Source organism: Patella vulgata, chromosome 2 (genome assembly GCF_932274485.2).
Source record: "Patella vulgata chromosome 2, xgPatVulg1.2, whole genome shotgun sequence".
Lineage (NCBI taxonomy): Eukaryota > Metazoa > Mollusca > Gastropoda > Patellidae > Patella > Patella vulgata.
Window position 1 is genome coordinate 1,263,143 of NC_065880.2, and position 15,728 is coordinate 1,278,870.

At 36.9% G+C, this 15,728-nt stretch overlaps 2 long non-coding RNA genes across 5 annotated transcripts in view; one reads left to right on the forward strand and one right to left on the reverse strand.

The window, feature by feature from the left end:
* Window positions 1-9,044, reverse strand: part of LOC130010859 (uncharacterized) — a 162,650-nt gene extending 153,606 nt beyond the window's left edge. The window contains exons 1-3 of one of the 4 annotated variants that reach the window (XR_008786146.1): window positions 8,849-9,044; window positions 2,922-2,987; window positions 1,266-1,377 (exon numbers count right to left, since the gene is read on the reverse strand). This is a non-coding gene — a long non-coding RNA (uncharacterized LOC130010859). Of the gene's footprint in view, window positions 1-1,265; window positions 2,676-2,770; window positions 2,872-2,921; window positions 2,988-8,848 lie in introns of those variants that run through there. The other 3 variants (XR_008786137.1, XR_008786150.1, XR_008786135.1) reach the window with 3 other exon arrangements.
* LOC130010864 (uncharacterized) overlaps window positions 1-15,728 on the forward strand; it is a 65,981-nt gene that overhangs the window by 46,268 nt on the left and 3,985 nt on the right. The window contains exon 2 of the long non-coding RNA XR_008786163.1: window positions 10,021-10,171. This is a non-coding gene — a long non-coding RNA (uncharacterized LOC130010864). The remainder of the gene's footprint in view (window positions 1-10,020; window positions 10,172-15,728) is intronic.

Genomic DNA, 15,728 nt, shown 5'->3' on the forward strand with positions numbered 1-15,728 from the left:
AATAAAACTACATGTCGCTTGCGACAGGTGGACTAAATTTTACTTGATGTTCAGTAAATTGACCACAATACTCACGTCCACGTCACGTACATTTAATTATTCGTTTCTAAATGATTTTACTTGATGTTCAGTAAATTGACCACAATACTCACGTCCACGTCACGTACATTTAATTATTCATTTCTAAATGCAAGAATTAAGCACGCGAAAAGCCGCCATTTGCACTGTTTACAATTACATTTCGCTCTGTCGTAGGCGACAGTTACTCACACAGTTTGGAAGTAGACAATTTTATATCAATGAATTTCACACCATCTAAGCTTGTTTTGATCTGCTTGACACTAGTTTATAGCATTATGGAGTATTATATCTAAATAAATTAAAACGCACCCCCAAGTCACCTGAAATAATTCTACCGTAACGACACCACAGTAAATATAGTAGTGGTTGGAATGGAAATGCACACGGCTCGTTGCTTGCTGTATTTAATCATTTAAAAAGTTTTAAACAATTTCCATAAATAAAGGCTATGAATAATTTATAAGACAATTTGACAAAATCAAAAAATCAGGTCGGAAAAATATTTCATATATAAATAAATTTGTAGTGTAAAAATAGTCCGGATATGTGAGAAGGGAATTCCAGGTGGCGTTATCTGTCCTTCGCACGCGGTACATGTAAATACGGTGCCATGCACAGGTGTGATTTGTGTTTTGATATTCAATTTATTACGGATATTTTAAAATCTGAATTCTACAACTCAACAGTGAAGTATTCGATTTAGTACGGAAGTGTGGTACCATGATACTTTGCGGAATTCACGTGGATACGGATGATAGAATTGTATGAATCTTCGAATCGCCGAGAAGCAGATTAGCCGACTTTCAAGAACTTTTAGGCATTCCAATGTCGAAGAAATAAAAAGGTTTCATATTACGATATTTATATAGAGCAATGTACGTCAAAGACCTAACCACATATGTGTGTACCTACATGTATGGATATGTGTGATGTGATTATTCTTTGAGTTTGATAATTAAGAGTGACAGGTTATTTACTGAAGCGACAGGTATGAAAAAAAACTACCTGTCGCTTGCGACAGGTAGCTTTTTTTAAACATTTCGAGGCCTGAACTGTGATACATATATATATATGGCTGTAATTCAAATGGACAGAAGTAACAAACTGTTAGGACTGGTCATGGTCAATGAGCTTGCAGTCTACTTTTGATCACTTTTCCAAATATTTAAATAAATTAACCTTACCAGCTTGTGTGATGCAATCTAACCACGTAATTCCTCCTCCAACTGTTGTTTTAGCTGTAATTTTTGGAAGTCTCCTGTAGCTTTGGCTTTTTCTCTCTCTTTGCAAAATTCTCTATAAAAAAACAGTGACAACAATAAGAATGGATTATATTTATATTTACATACGGACAGACATAAAAATTAATGCCAAGACTTTTTATTTGAAGATAGCTTTAATACATGTACATGTATATCCAAGTTCTGCGAGTCAATTTTCCTTCAGTCTGCTAAGAGCCAATACTGCGATTGTTTAAACATACAGGACCTCAGTTTTGCGTCCCATCTGAACAACTATACGTTTGACCCTTGCCACTACCTTAAAATCCCTCAAGGTTAGCTAGCCAACGTCCTATTACTGAGCCATCATGTCTCAAGCTCTATGAAATAAAGTTAAGAAGGTGATTGATGTCATTAATAATTGTATGTACCCACTCAACACACTAAGAACAAGATTAAGTACAAAAAAAGAACAAATAATAATAAGACTGATAAAATAAATCCATGGCCATTCATTACTAACTGCATCATTTATCTGAAAATAAAACAATTAACATTACATTATTTAATGGACAATTTTGAGAGTGGTCTAGGGAGATTCAGTGAATTTGGTTTTTTAATATAAATTTGCATATATTAAAGGCCACATGGGGAATGCAGCAGGGAATGTGTTAGATTACGTTCTTCTCAACCGTTACTGGGGGTTTGGTGGCATAACGATCTAACACGTGTCCCATAAATCATAAGGTCCGTCATTGAGTCAAGTAGCGTAGTTTCGATTGCCAGCTTGTACGTGACAAGGATAAGGGTCGCCTGTTTAGCCTTGTGGGTTTTCTCTGGTTACTCCCCCTGCTAAAGTCCCCCACACGCAAGCGAATTATTGAAATAAAATTGAATCATATGTTAGTCTCGAAATAACCTAGCCTGCATCACAGAGGGTGCCATCCAATTAATAACTAACTGCCACTCTGTGATCTGGCTTTCGAAAATTTTAAATAGTTACTGAACAACATGTAAAAAAAAAAGTGAAGCAGTTTTTAAAAAGTGACGCAATAAAAATTGTTTGTAGGATATGTAAATCTGTTCTAGACTACATGTATTGTGATAGTGTGACATAAATCACAACTCAAGTGTCAAGGCACCTGATTTTATAGACTCGTGACAAAGTCTATATAACAAAATTGATGTGACAGGAATCGCATTACCCAACACTAGTGCTTAGTACATGTACATGTAGACGTATTTACTCTTAGCACACATGTAGAGGTGTAGACACACTTACTCTTAGCACACATGTACACATGTAGATGTATTTACTCTTAGCACACATGTACACATGTACATGTAGATGTATTTACTCTTAGCACACATGTACACATGTAGATGTATTTACTCTTAGCACACATGTACACATGTACATGTAGATGTATTTACTCTTAGCACACATGTAGAGGTGTAGACATACTTACATCATATAAGACATCAGTCCATCCTTCCATTGTGATACATTGAAACACTGTCAACATAGCTAGGCCAAAATTATCAAAGTTTTAAGGCCAAAATTATCAAAGTTTGTAATGCCAAAATTTGGCCCTTGCCAGAATTCATTACAATCTGTACCTTCTAAATAATCTGAACACTTAAACCCTCTTCCACACGTATGTGGATCTTCAACTGCTATAGTTTCTGAAAAACACAAAACCATAAATATTAAGGATAATTTTAAAGCCTCAACATGCCAGAATAAGAAAGTTAAATGAAGAGTTCAAGACCATACACAATCAAAGGTACTAAAATTTTAATAAAATTCTGATCTAAAAATTGATCAAATCAATAAATTAACAAATATACTAATTAATGGCTTGCATGTAGATTTAAATGTCTTGTCGTTTTAAAAAGAGTGTGTCTAGTATTTTCATATTTTTAGTTTGTAGTAGAATGCTTGGATTTTGGAAAAAATCATATTTATAATTAGTCAGTATTTTCTCGGCTCTACTGAGTATTTGTACAGGGGACATAATCAGGGGACATAATTCAGGAAGTTACGGTCCGATATGCGCGAATATCAAAAGGAACCGAGATCTTTGGGTTATAAACTCACATTTCAAGTTTCAACAAAATTGGATAAAAATTGTGACCTATATAGGGTACACAACCTTGATATACCATATATTTACGCTATAAATTTGAGAACAAACGGCGGCCATTTTATCTGTCAATTTTTGGCCGATTTTCACGAAATTCAAACACATCCGTCCTTAGGGTGTAACGGTGATATAATCATACGTTTTTTTAAATCGTATAAAAATTATGACCTCTATTATAGGGTCCACAAGCTAAAAATGCGATTTTTCGTACAATCAGGGGGCATAATTCAGGAAGTTACGGTCCAATATGCACGAATACCGAAAGGAACCGAGATCTTTGGGTTATAAACTTACATTTCAAGTTTCAACAAAATCAGATAAAAATTGTTACCTCTACTGGGTAGTGTATTGTGTGAAACCCTTGTACAATGTTTCTAATTGTCATGGGTAGCCTAAAAAAGAGATCGAAAATTGAAAACAGCGTATTTTAACGAGTTGGAGCATGTTTAGGGGTCAATATCTGAGTTATGCTAGAGTGTGGGTTTTTTGGGGAGGTGGGGGGAGTGGTGGGGATAGTCTTTTGTCATATATCTGGCGATCGTGTGACACCTTGGCGACAGTGAAAGCCTTCAGTATTGCGCGCAATTCTAGTTACTATATTAATTCTCTTCTTGTAGTACACTTCTTTTTTTGTGTTCATTTTTCTTCCAATCATTTCTTTCTCCTGTCCTGTGCCCTGTCCTCTCCTTCCTTCTTTCTTTTCTCCCCCCCCTCTCCTTTCTTTCTCTTTTCTTTTTTTTCTTTTTTCTTTCTCTTTTTTCTTTATAGGCTTAAGCCCACTTTTTTTTAATGCGCTTAGGTGGGCCCAATCCGGCACTGGTAAATAAAAACTGTGAACGAAGTGATATAGGTCAAATGTATGATATAACTGTTATAACTTTAAACAGCAGATATCGGGGAATACTGGGTTCTCGGAAACTATACTTGTGTAATTCTTGGAAACGAGTAACTATTTGACTATCTCAATGTTACAAGGTAGTGTTTATTGTTTATATTGTTATATGAACATAAAGGTATGTAATAATGTACTGGTATATATTGTAATATGAACATATAGGTATGTAATTGTATAGGCTATATTACTAGTATAGTTATTAAACTAACCAATTTGAACAGGTAAATTTCACACACTAGTTAACTTTTGGATAAGCTATATCAAACTCCGCTTACATCACTTAAAACATGTGACATATGACTAAATATCTATTTATGGTAAGGGGAAAACCAGTTTAATAGCTCTTGTTATTAAGTCATTTATTTGCATATCCATACATGAATTTAAACATTGCACGCCTAGAGACTGTGTAATCGAGTCTTGTAGAAAGCAGTCTACTATCACAGAGTAAAATTAATTAATTCAAAGTACAGTTATACAAGGTAATGATATCATTATTATTTAAACACGATAGGAATAAAGTAATCTTCTTTAAATCTAGTTTAATATATATTAAACTATAACACATCCTGTATGGAACAACAGCTAGTAATATAAGAAGCATTAAAGATTATTATCGTTATCAATATGGTGATGTGACAGTATCCCAGCTTCAACCAAATAAATTAGTAGCTGTTTTTCCATAAGTATGTTTTCCGACGTGGTTTCCCCTTGTCAGTGGTGCAGAACGGAGGGTCTGACAAGGAGAGCTGTCGAGTCGTTCGGATGGTACGAAAAACCGAGGTCCCTTGTATACATTGGCATGCACGTAAAAGATCCCTTGGCAGTTGGAATTCGGTATAAGAGTAGACCATAGTGCCGCTATACGGGCAAAATTTCCCTCATAGCACACTGTATGGCGTATGCCCGTCTTCATTAGCGCAGTCGGGGCAGAACAGTAGGGTATGAGTGTTATATTGCTGTATTCAGTCCCTAAATATAGTAGTAGCTGTTTTTCAATAAGTATGTGTTATATTTGATTGCTCTATCCAGTTACTTAATACCTCTAAAAATAATATTATTGTATTAATATGGTTGTACAATTGGAGCTTTTATTGTCATAGATATCAATAAATATATCTTCTTTCAATTAATTTTATGAAATAAACATATATTTCATGTTGATATTACCCCACGAAGCTTTTGTAAAACGGTGTGGGGCGAATTATCAGAGTTTTTTTGTTTTTGATTTTCTTTTCGTTGTTTTTTGTAATTGAGGTGGGTGAGGGAGCGGTTTGGTTATGGGTGAGTTTGACGTTGGCACCAATTGTTGTCATTCGATTCATGTGTACAACATTTAAACTGGACAGACTAAATCCTTCTTGTTCAATATTTGAGGCCATATATAAATCTTTGTATATTCCTCGGCACTAGGAATTCAAAGAAATCTTGTCTTCCTGACCAATTTCTCCCATTAGTATTCATTATTTAAAGATACAAAGACAGAATAAAATGGAGACCGAGTTTCAATCCGTTTAAATCTCCGCCATCCGATGTTCTAGAGTGGGTTGATCATAGGCTTGCCATGTGAATACATGTCTAAATAATAATTTTTATAACTTTTGAAGCTAATATACTATTCAAAAAAAGTAGGGGATATTTGATTTTTAAGTGTTATTAAAGTCACCTAATGAAACTGACGAAGAAACAAATGACAAAATGAAATGAAGTTCACATTCATCGATTTATTCCAAATGATCGTTAGACTAAGTAAGGCACAGACTGACCATTATAAGGGTAAAATGATACCCGGGGTCAAACAGCAAAGTTACCACAGCATCACAACCAAGTCAGTAACGGGTAAATCCTCCTCTGTTTGCCAAACAAGCATTGATCCGACGTGGCATACTCCTAATGAGACGTCTAAGGTCATTTTGGTCCAGATTGTCCCATTCCTGTTGCAACGCAGCAGCAAGTTCTTGGACATTGGCAGGACGTTGTTGACGTTGACGTAACCTCTGTCCAAGCATGTCCCAGACATGCTCGATGGGGGAGAGGTCGGGACTCAGTGCTGGCCAAGGTAATGTGGTGATGTTCTGTTGTTGGAGGTAACCTGTAACGATCCTGGCCCTGTGACATCTTGCGTTGTCATCCTGGAAGATGAAACGGCGGCCATGACGTCGTGCGAACGGCACAACATGGACTGCCAAGATGTTGTCCCGGTAGTACTGGCCTGTAACACGCCCTGCAACAACATGTAAAGCCGTTCTTCCAGCAACAGTGATGCCTCCCCACACCATAACAGAACCACCCCCAAATCGATCATGTCTGATGACGTTAACGTCTTGGAAGCGCTCGTTTCGACGACGCCACACCCTCCTACGTCTGTCCAAAAAATCAACAGTGAACCTTGACTCATCTGAAAACATCACATTGCTCTAGCGTCGATTATCCCAGTGTTGACGATCCCTACACCAACGACGTCTTGCCTGAATGTGATGATCTCTCAAACAAGGGATCACGCGAGGACGTCGGGCGCGAAGGTGACCCCTATGCAGTCGATTCCGAATCGTCTGGCCACTCACTCTCACACCAGTGTCTGTTTGAAGACGAGCGCTGATCTGATTTGCTGTGATGACAAGATTTCTCAAGGCCAAGGTACGGATAAATCGATCCTGGGCTTGAGTTGTCGCCCTTGGTCGACCTGAGCGTGGTCTGTCCTGTACAGATTGTGTATCACGGTATCTGGACCATAGCCTGCTTATGACAGACTGAGAAACATTCATCGTCCGCGCCACAACCGCCTGTGTTGTGCCGATCTGTAGCATGCCAAGGGCACGTAACCTTTCATTTTGGGTAAGCCGACGCATATCAAAATTTGTTTTCTGGTCACTAAAACAATTAAACTGATGTTTCCACCCTGGAATTCAATGCCACAATGACTGTAACATTCAAAGTCAGAGTCGTGCAAATCTTGGGTTGGACCCCCATGATGATCCCAAGCATCACCTGCATTCAATGCGGTAGCTATTGGTGCGTTTGGGCGTCACATGTAACTGGAAATGTTTCTTCTGTTAGGTTCTATAGTGACTTTTTTCGTAGTCATTTGCATATTTTAGTATTATGCCCCCAAAATCAAATATCCCCTACTTTTTTTGAATAGTATATAAAGACCTGTAATAAATAATAATTTATATAAAGACCTGTAATAAACACATTTAACTCCAACATAATGCATCTTTAAATATAGAAATCGGGTTTGCCCGTACGTGTCTAAAAGCCTGGATTTTCCAGGTAAAAATAGACCTGATGTGTCGTTTGTTAAAGGGTTAGACATTATATTGTAAGCAGTAGATCGAGCAATAGCTGAACAATCGTTTAACAGATCAAGACAAGGTAATAACTGGGGTTTTATAACATTGTATATGATATATTAGAATCAAACAAAGTTGGTATGTATATACTTAACCTTGTTTAGTTTTCAAAGACATACCTTAACAGGGGCGGATCCAGGGCTCTAGCTGGAGGGGGTTCCCAAAAAATAAGGGCACCCCATTTTCAAATAAGGGCACCCCATTTTTGTCTAATACAGTAACCATGACTGGCGGGCGTCGTAGGCGCGCGCTAGCGGGGGGTCTGGGGAAATTTTTTTAAATATCAGACCATTCTAAGCCACTCTGGTGGGTTTTAGAGGCATAAAACTAGATTTATAATACAGCATTGCAACAACATTCCACATACCATGAGAAAGAAATATTGTAAGTTTAAACAAAATAAATTAATGGAATTTTTCAATTTTTATTTTACTTAAAATGCAAAATACTGAACCATGAATTATTGGACTGAAAACAAAACATTAAGACCTATTATCTGACCTCAAATCAATGGGATCGACATAAAAAGGCCCTCTTTAAATAAATTCGCCATAAAGTGTGCCCTCCAAATCCAAGAGTTTGACGTGAAAATGCTCTTTGAATCCTTTTGACGTAAAAAGAATTATTGGACTGAAAACAAAACATTGAGACCTATTATCTGACCTCAAATCGATGGGATCGACATAAAAAGGCCCTCTTTAAATAAATTCGCCATAAAGTGTGCCCTCCAAATCCAAGAGTTTGACGTGAAAATGCCCTTTGAATCCTTTTGACGTAAAAATTGCCCCTGCAATCCATGGTTTTGACGTTAAAATGCCCTCTGTATATCGACTTGGCGTTGAATGTGCCCTCCTCATTCAAGGGTATCACATTAAAATGCCCTTTTTAATCATTTAGGTACAAAAAGTGCCCCTTTGATGTAAAGATGCCCCTATTTTATATCGATTCGGCAAAAAATGTGCCCCTTAGACCCATGATTTTCACGTAACAGTGCCCTATTTTAGGCCTTAATGTGCCCTCCAAATCACTAAGCTTGAAGTGTGTAAATCCTCTTTTAATTGTACATTGATGATAGTAAATATCTAGCGACTGCTGCACAGACTACTCTCTTCACCTTAAAAATCAACAAATGCAGTAAAATTTTACACTTACCGAAAGATTTTGGTACACTGAGCGGCTGCAGCAATTTTATCTTCCTCCCTTTTCCTTTTGATATGATCGTGTCGCGGCATTTTAGATGCAAATAGGAACAAAAACTACCGAAAAATTTTCATCTTGCCGTCTGGCAAGGGGGTCGCCATATTGTATGACGTTGACGTCTTCATTCACCGCGCGGCGTCGCCACTTGCCGGCCCAAATATCTGCCGGTGTATGGAAGTCCGTTCGGGAAAAAAGGGCACCGAAAAATCTTGAGGGGGTTCCGGAAGCGTCAGAACCCCCCCTGGATCCGCCCCTGCTTAACGTACATGTATTGTATTCATCTCTATGATTTGTTAAATAATGTTGTATCAACAATGTCTAATATAATCTAGTCTATGATACTATAAAATATATATTAGTAATGTACTACCTTGTAGGCTACTTAGGGGGTGCTCGATTCGCAGTCCAGAACGGACAGAAATGAAAGATGTAGTGCGATAGGGAGATGTGGGAGGGTCACCTGTAAACACTGTTTTGGCATATTTTACGGGGTTAAACTAAAACATCACACCAACATATTGGGATATGAACAGGTTTTATACAGATATAATCTTAACAAATCCTAATAATTGTTGTAATTACATAGGAGTTAGGGCCTACTATGTAATTTTTGTTATTTTTTTTGTGGGGGGGGGGGGTCCAATTATATTCAGACCCGACCCCCTCATGTGTGACGCCCATGGTCCTGTCACAGTTCGGTCAGTCCTCACCACGGAGGTGATGTGAATAGAATAGTGACGTGTTTAAACACAACAAATATGTTTGGCCTGCATGGTTGGTTGAGATATTTTCTTATTCGGCTGACGAATGCGTTATAACCCGAAATACCCCTTTTCACTCGAGTGTCACTTATTTTGGGGATTGCGAGAATTCAATTCTGGAACGTTCAATCGAGTAGACCTATAGAGAATCACTCAAAGGTAGAGGAGATATCGCCCCTCCCATATTCGGTTTACGTAGTCATGATAACAGATTGACAGCTGTCAGCCAGGGTCAAGGGTCGGGTTCAAGGAGTGGTATTCTTCTTAATTTCCACCTACTACAACCGGCCGACAATTAGCATCTCCCTATTGATATATTATTCAAATTCTGTAGGTCAATGATAAGCTCCACCCCTTTTTCAGATAAATACTAATATATAGCAACCAATCATTTTATTATACCAACCCCTGATACAACTAGGAAGTAAATTAAACTGTAACGTCGCCATTAAATTGTTGAAATAAAAGACTCTATAGAGAGGATTATTATCATATTGAAGCCTGTGTCAATAAAGTAAGTGACATGTAATTTAAATTTTATTTAATTTAAATATTTTATGTTAGTTTTGTAAAAGTTGTAATGTAGATATGATATATATTGACTTCTAATAATACATACTTCACGTCATCGATGTGTTAATACACTATTATTACAAGGGTATATCTAACAACTAACTCGGATAATAACATAGCAATATCTGGGACAATTGTAACTTTTCTTTCTTCATAAGACATCTAGACATCAAAATATCTGATAAAGGGGACAAAATAACAGAAGCAAAACAAAATCTATGTGGAGTAGGCGATAACAATGTTTTATATTTTAAAAGAAAAAAAGAATCACCAAGCCAAATATTGTTGAATACAGTAATTATAAAATCTATTGAAATACGATATATCCATTGTGATACGACAGGCATATTGTACTATAATCTTATCTGCAATGATAGGTTTTTATTCTAATATACCATATAGGCTATAGCTGGGTGAATCTTTTATATAGAATATATGAAATCAAATACATAAATCTAAGGGTAATCATTATTTGTATTCTTGGTTACACCGAACGTCTGCCATTATTTGATTATTTGTCCAATCGTGATCCACGGGGCGTGGTGACCTGACTTGTATCATACGATACTTGTATTATAAAACACACATGTATATACAGTCGTGTAGACGGACATCTAAACATCACTCTATTACATGAATTATATATTCAAACAATACACTATAGATTTATCTAGCATATAGTTTACCTCGTAATTCATGACTATTGCTGTAGTGCTGTATTCTGGGGGTTGTAGCTTATTCCAACACTAAACGAGTGTTCAAAACTGGCTAAACGACACCGGGATAATCTGTTCATGTTGATCGCGATAAAGTTTCTATTTTTATTTCATTATACCTACCTGACTAATTTCATGGTAGTTTTTTCCAACCTTTTTTTTTTTTTATTAATGTGAATTAAGCGATACAGAATTTCATAGATAGCGATATTCTTGACAAACTAAAACCAAAATAAAATGGGGTTTATCGTTCAACTTTTCTGTACCAACTGGACTAATGTAAACATAGAAAATTAAAATTACCGTATGTTAGTCCCAAAATGACCAGGGTAGTTTGTTGAGAACGTCAGAATGACCAACATGGTTCATTGAGAATGTCAAAATGACCAGGAATGTTTGTTAAGAATGTCAATGAATAAAAGATATCATCAAAAATTACCCTCTTCTAATTTGTGTCCATGGAAAGTAATTAGAGGCTGCAATTAAAAATGCGTTATGCAAGAGCAAAATCTGTTTATTACAAGTCTTTCTTTAGGCCTGAAATGTTATCTAAATTATCAATTAGACATTAATTAACTTATCCAGACAATAATAAACTCTCGATGTCAAGGCTAGCCTTCGATGTTGGCTGGATTAGATTCCTATATACAGCTAACGGCCGTTGATAATTAAATCAGAAAAGTGGATAATCGAGACTATGCTGTTTTTATTAATGATTTTAGTAATGATGACCGAGACTATGCAAAAATTTCACCAGCTTCTTTCTCGGCTCATAGTGGATCAATTTGACTGAAATTTTCAGCAAATTACCTTTACACTATCTAGTTTTTAACTATTATAGCGAGAACTGCCATCTCTTTATCTCATCTCCCATAATGTATCTTTAAGATAACAATTGACACTTACTGTAGCAAGAGAGGCTGTAATTAAGGTACAGGCCAAAGAGTAAATCTACAACTAGATCAATATTTTATTGATGATTATAAGTCAGTGCAGACAAGTGGAACGTTAAACTTCATTCATTCTTAAGTAATTTAGAGACTTGTCAATACTATACGCCAACCCGTAAGGCTGATTCAGAGCCATGGTGGCTCAGTGCTTAGGATGTTGCCTCGCTAACCTAGAGGTCCCGTGTTCGATCCCTGCTTTGGCCGAGAAAGTTCATCGAGATTTTCCGGCGTGATTCTGCTTTGTCTGTCTTGATGGGCGGATGACCTTGCACGCAACAACGTATAGTCGTTTGGATGGGACGAAAGACCGAGATCCCTTGTACACATAGGCATGCACGTAAAAGAAACATTGACAGTTTGAATTCGAGATAAGAGTAAGCCATACAGCCGCTGTCTTGGCAAAATGTCCCTCATAGCAAGCTGCATGGCGTTTGCCCGTTAGCACAAACGGAGCAGAACTGTAGGACGTTGAGCCCCATTTCATTTTATTTGTACATACGCATGTGTAATGCACAAAAACTTGACAATAGCTGCGTATACTGAAAATATCTCTTTTATAATGTAAATAATGACTGTGAACGAAGTGATATAGGTCATATGTATGATATAACTGTTATAACTTTAAACAGCAGATATCGAGGAATACTGGCTTCTCAGAAACTATACTTGTGTAATTCTTGGAAACGAGTAACTATTTGACTATATACTCTTACAAGGTAGTGTTTATTGTTTATATTGTTATATGAACATATAGGTATGTAATTTTGTACTGGTATGTATTGTTATATGAACATAAGGTCTGTAATTGTATAGGCTATATTACTAGCCTATTTATTAAACTAACCAATTTGAACATGTAAATTTCACACACTAGTTACCTTTTGGATAAGTTATATCAAACTCCGCTTACATCGCTTAAAACATGTGATATATGACTAAATATCTATTTATGGTAAGGGGAAAACCAGTTTAATAGCTCTTGTTATTAAGTCATTTATTTGCATATCCATACATGAATTTAATCATTGCACGTCTAGAGACTGTGTAATCGAGTCTTGTAGAACGCAGACTACTATCACAGAGTAAAATTAATTCGTTCATCTTCTAATATCATCTGTAGAAGCCGGTATAAGTAATTCAAAGTACAGTTATTCAAGGTAATGATATCATTATTATTTAAACACGATAGGAATAAAGAAATCTTCTTTAAATCTAGTTTAATATATGTATTGTATTAAACTATTACACATACTGTATGGAACAACAGCTAGTAATGTAAGAAGCATCAAAGATTAATATCGTTATCAATATGGTGATGTCACAGTATCCCAGCTTCAACCAAATAAATTAGTAGCTGTTTTTCCATAAGTATGTTTTCCGACGTGGTTTCCCCTTGTCAGTGGTGCAGAACGGAGGGTCTGACAAGGAGAGCTGTCGAGTCGTTCGGATGGTACGAAAAACCGAGGTCCCTTGTATACATTGGCATGCACGTAAAAGATCCCTTGGCAGTTGGAATTCGGTATAATATTAGTAGCTGTTTTTCCATAAGTATGTTTTCGACGTGGTTTCCCCTTGTCAGTGGTGCAGAACGGAGGGCCTGACAAGGAGAGCTGTCTAGTTGTTCGGATGGGACGAAAACCCGAGGTCCCTTGTATACATTGGCATGCACGTAAAAGATCCCTTGGCAGTTGGAATCCGGTATAAGAGTAGACCATAGTGCTGCTATACGGGGAAAATTTCCCTCATAGCACACTGTATGGCGTATGCCCGTCTTCATTAGCCCAGTCGGGGCAGAACAGTAGAGAGAGAGAAATGGGGTTTAACGTCCACTCGACACAAACTAGGTCATTTCGGGACTAACAGAACAGTAGGGTATGCGTGTTATATTGCTGTATTCAGTCACTAAATATATAGTAGCAGCTGTTTTCTATAAGCATGTGTTATATTTGATTGCTCTATCCAGTTACTAAATAATAATAATAATAATAATAATAATGACTTTATTTTCTGAGGGAACATATTTAGTACATGATTTCTAATTTTCAACATGTCCTTCCTACTCTATAAAACTAGCAACTACACAGTAATAATATTTACAAAGTGCATATATATCATAATATATAAGCTTACAAACAAGAAAAAAAAGTAATTATATATATATAAAACAAGGGTTCAAAGATGTAACATGTTTTACTAACTCCTTTTTGAAGATAAAACTTGAAGACGCATGTTTCACAGACATGTCATTGTCTATTTTCTTACTTTTTGGAATTGTTAATTCAAGTTGACTAAGTGACTTTCCGATCTCAATGTCATGGTAGTTTCGGTCAATTTAGAATTTTCATAAAATGTGTTATATAAATATGATGGTAATTTGTCTCTTAGAATTTTGAAGGTGAGCATTCCTTGGTTGTATTGAATGCGTTGGTGGATTGTAAGCCAATTTAGAGACTCAAACAAAGGTGACGAATGTGAATCAGGTTTTTCATCCAAAATGCTCCTAGCCGCACGTTTTTGAAGTTGAAAAATAAAATTCTAAGATGGTGTGGTAAATAAGGTTTTAACTTTGTCAGCACTTGAAATTCAGAGTTATTTATAGTAACTTAAATAAATGTCCACTATTGCATAAGAAATCGGGTTTGCCCGTACCTGTCTATATATATATATATTAGCCTGGATTTTCCAGGTAAAAATAGGCCTGACGTGTGGTTTGTGAAGGGGGTGGACATATTGTACAGTGAGTCGAACGACGAACAATATTGTTTGACAGATCAAGTTAAGGTAATAATAATAATAATAATAATAATATCGTCATTTATAAAGCGCGTTAATACTGAAGAAGAAAACAGTTTTTAAGGCTCTGTTTGTTTATATACTCACAGTGGCGGCGCCAGCTGTCGGTGATTGGAGGGGCAAAGCTGGGGCAAGGTTAAGGGGGCAAAGGCACGAGCTTCGACTAGGGGTAGGGGGCCTCCCCCAGATAATTTTAAAAAACAAGTTGCCGGAAATGCAACCTGGCAGTATTTCAGGCACTGATCGATGAGGTAAAGTGTCAAACGAACGGACTTGCGAATCACGACGAAGCCCACTCACGAGCGTCAAAGTAGGGAGTCCTCCCCCAGAAAATTTTGAAAAATAGACTGCCGGAAATGCTGTCTTACAGTATTCCCAGGCACCGATCGTCGAGATAAATAGATCTGACCAGATACCGTCCGTCGCCTGATCACTAGTTTATCCGACTAGAGAACAAAATGTCAAACGAACGGATTTGCGAACCTCAACGAATACCCCTTGTGAACGCCAAAGTAACGAGTCCATTGAGGACTTTGCCAAGAAAATTTTGAAAAATAGACTGTCGGAAATGCTTTACAACATGCAAGTTTATGACTGAGTGGGGATGTGGGATTTATTCACTGTAGAAGATATTGATTACCGAAACATATCACAAATACTTTTTTTTATTTTCTAAAATTATTGGGGGGGAGGGGGCAAACAGGGCAGACCAGATTGCCCCCCCCCCCTCCCTGGCGCCGCCACTGTATATTCACTGGTTATTTACAGATCAGGGTTTTGAAATAAGAATGTTTTGAGTTGAGATTTAAAATGGCCCCCAGACGGTAGTTATTTCATTGATTGTGGTAGTCTATTCCATAGAAAAGGACCAGCACAAGAAAAGGAACGTTTTCCAAGTTGTAAGTTAATGGCTGGAGATTTTAGAAGATGTTTTTTTCTGAGAACGGAGAATTCTGCTGGTAGTGTAGGGTTCTACAAAACTTTTTATATAAGATGGAGCTTGGTCATTTAACGCTTTGAAAACGAAAGGGGAGTAACT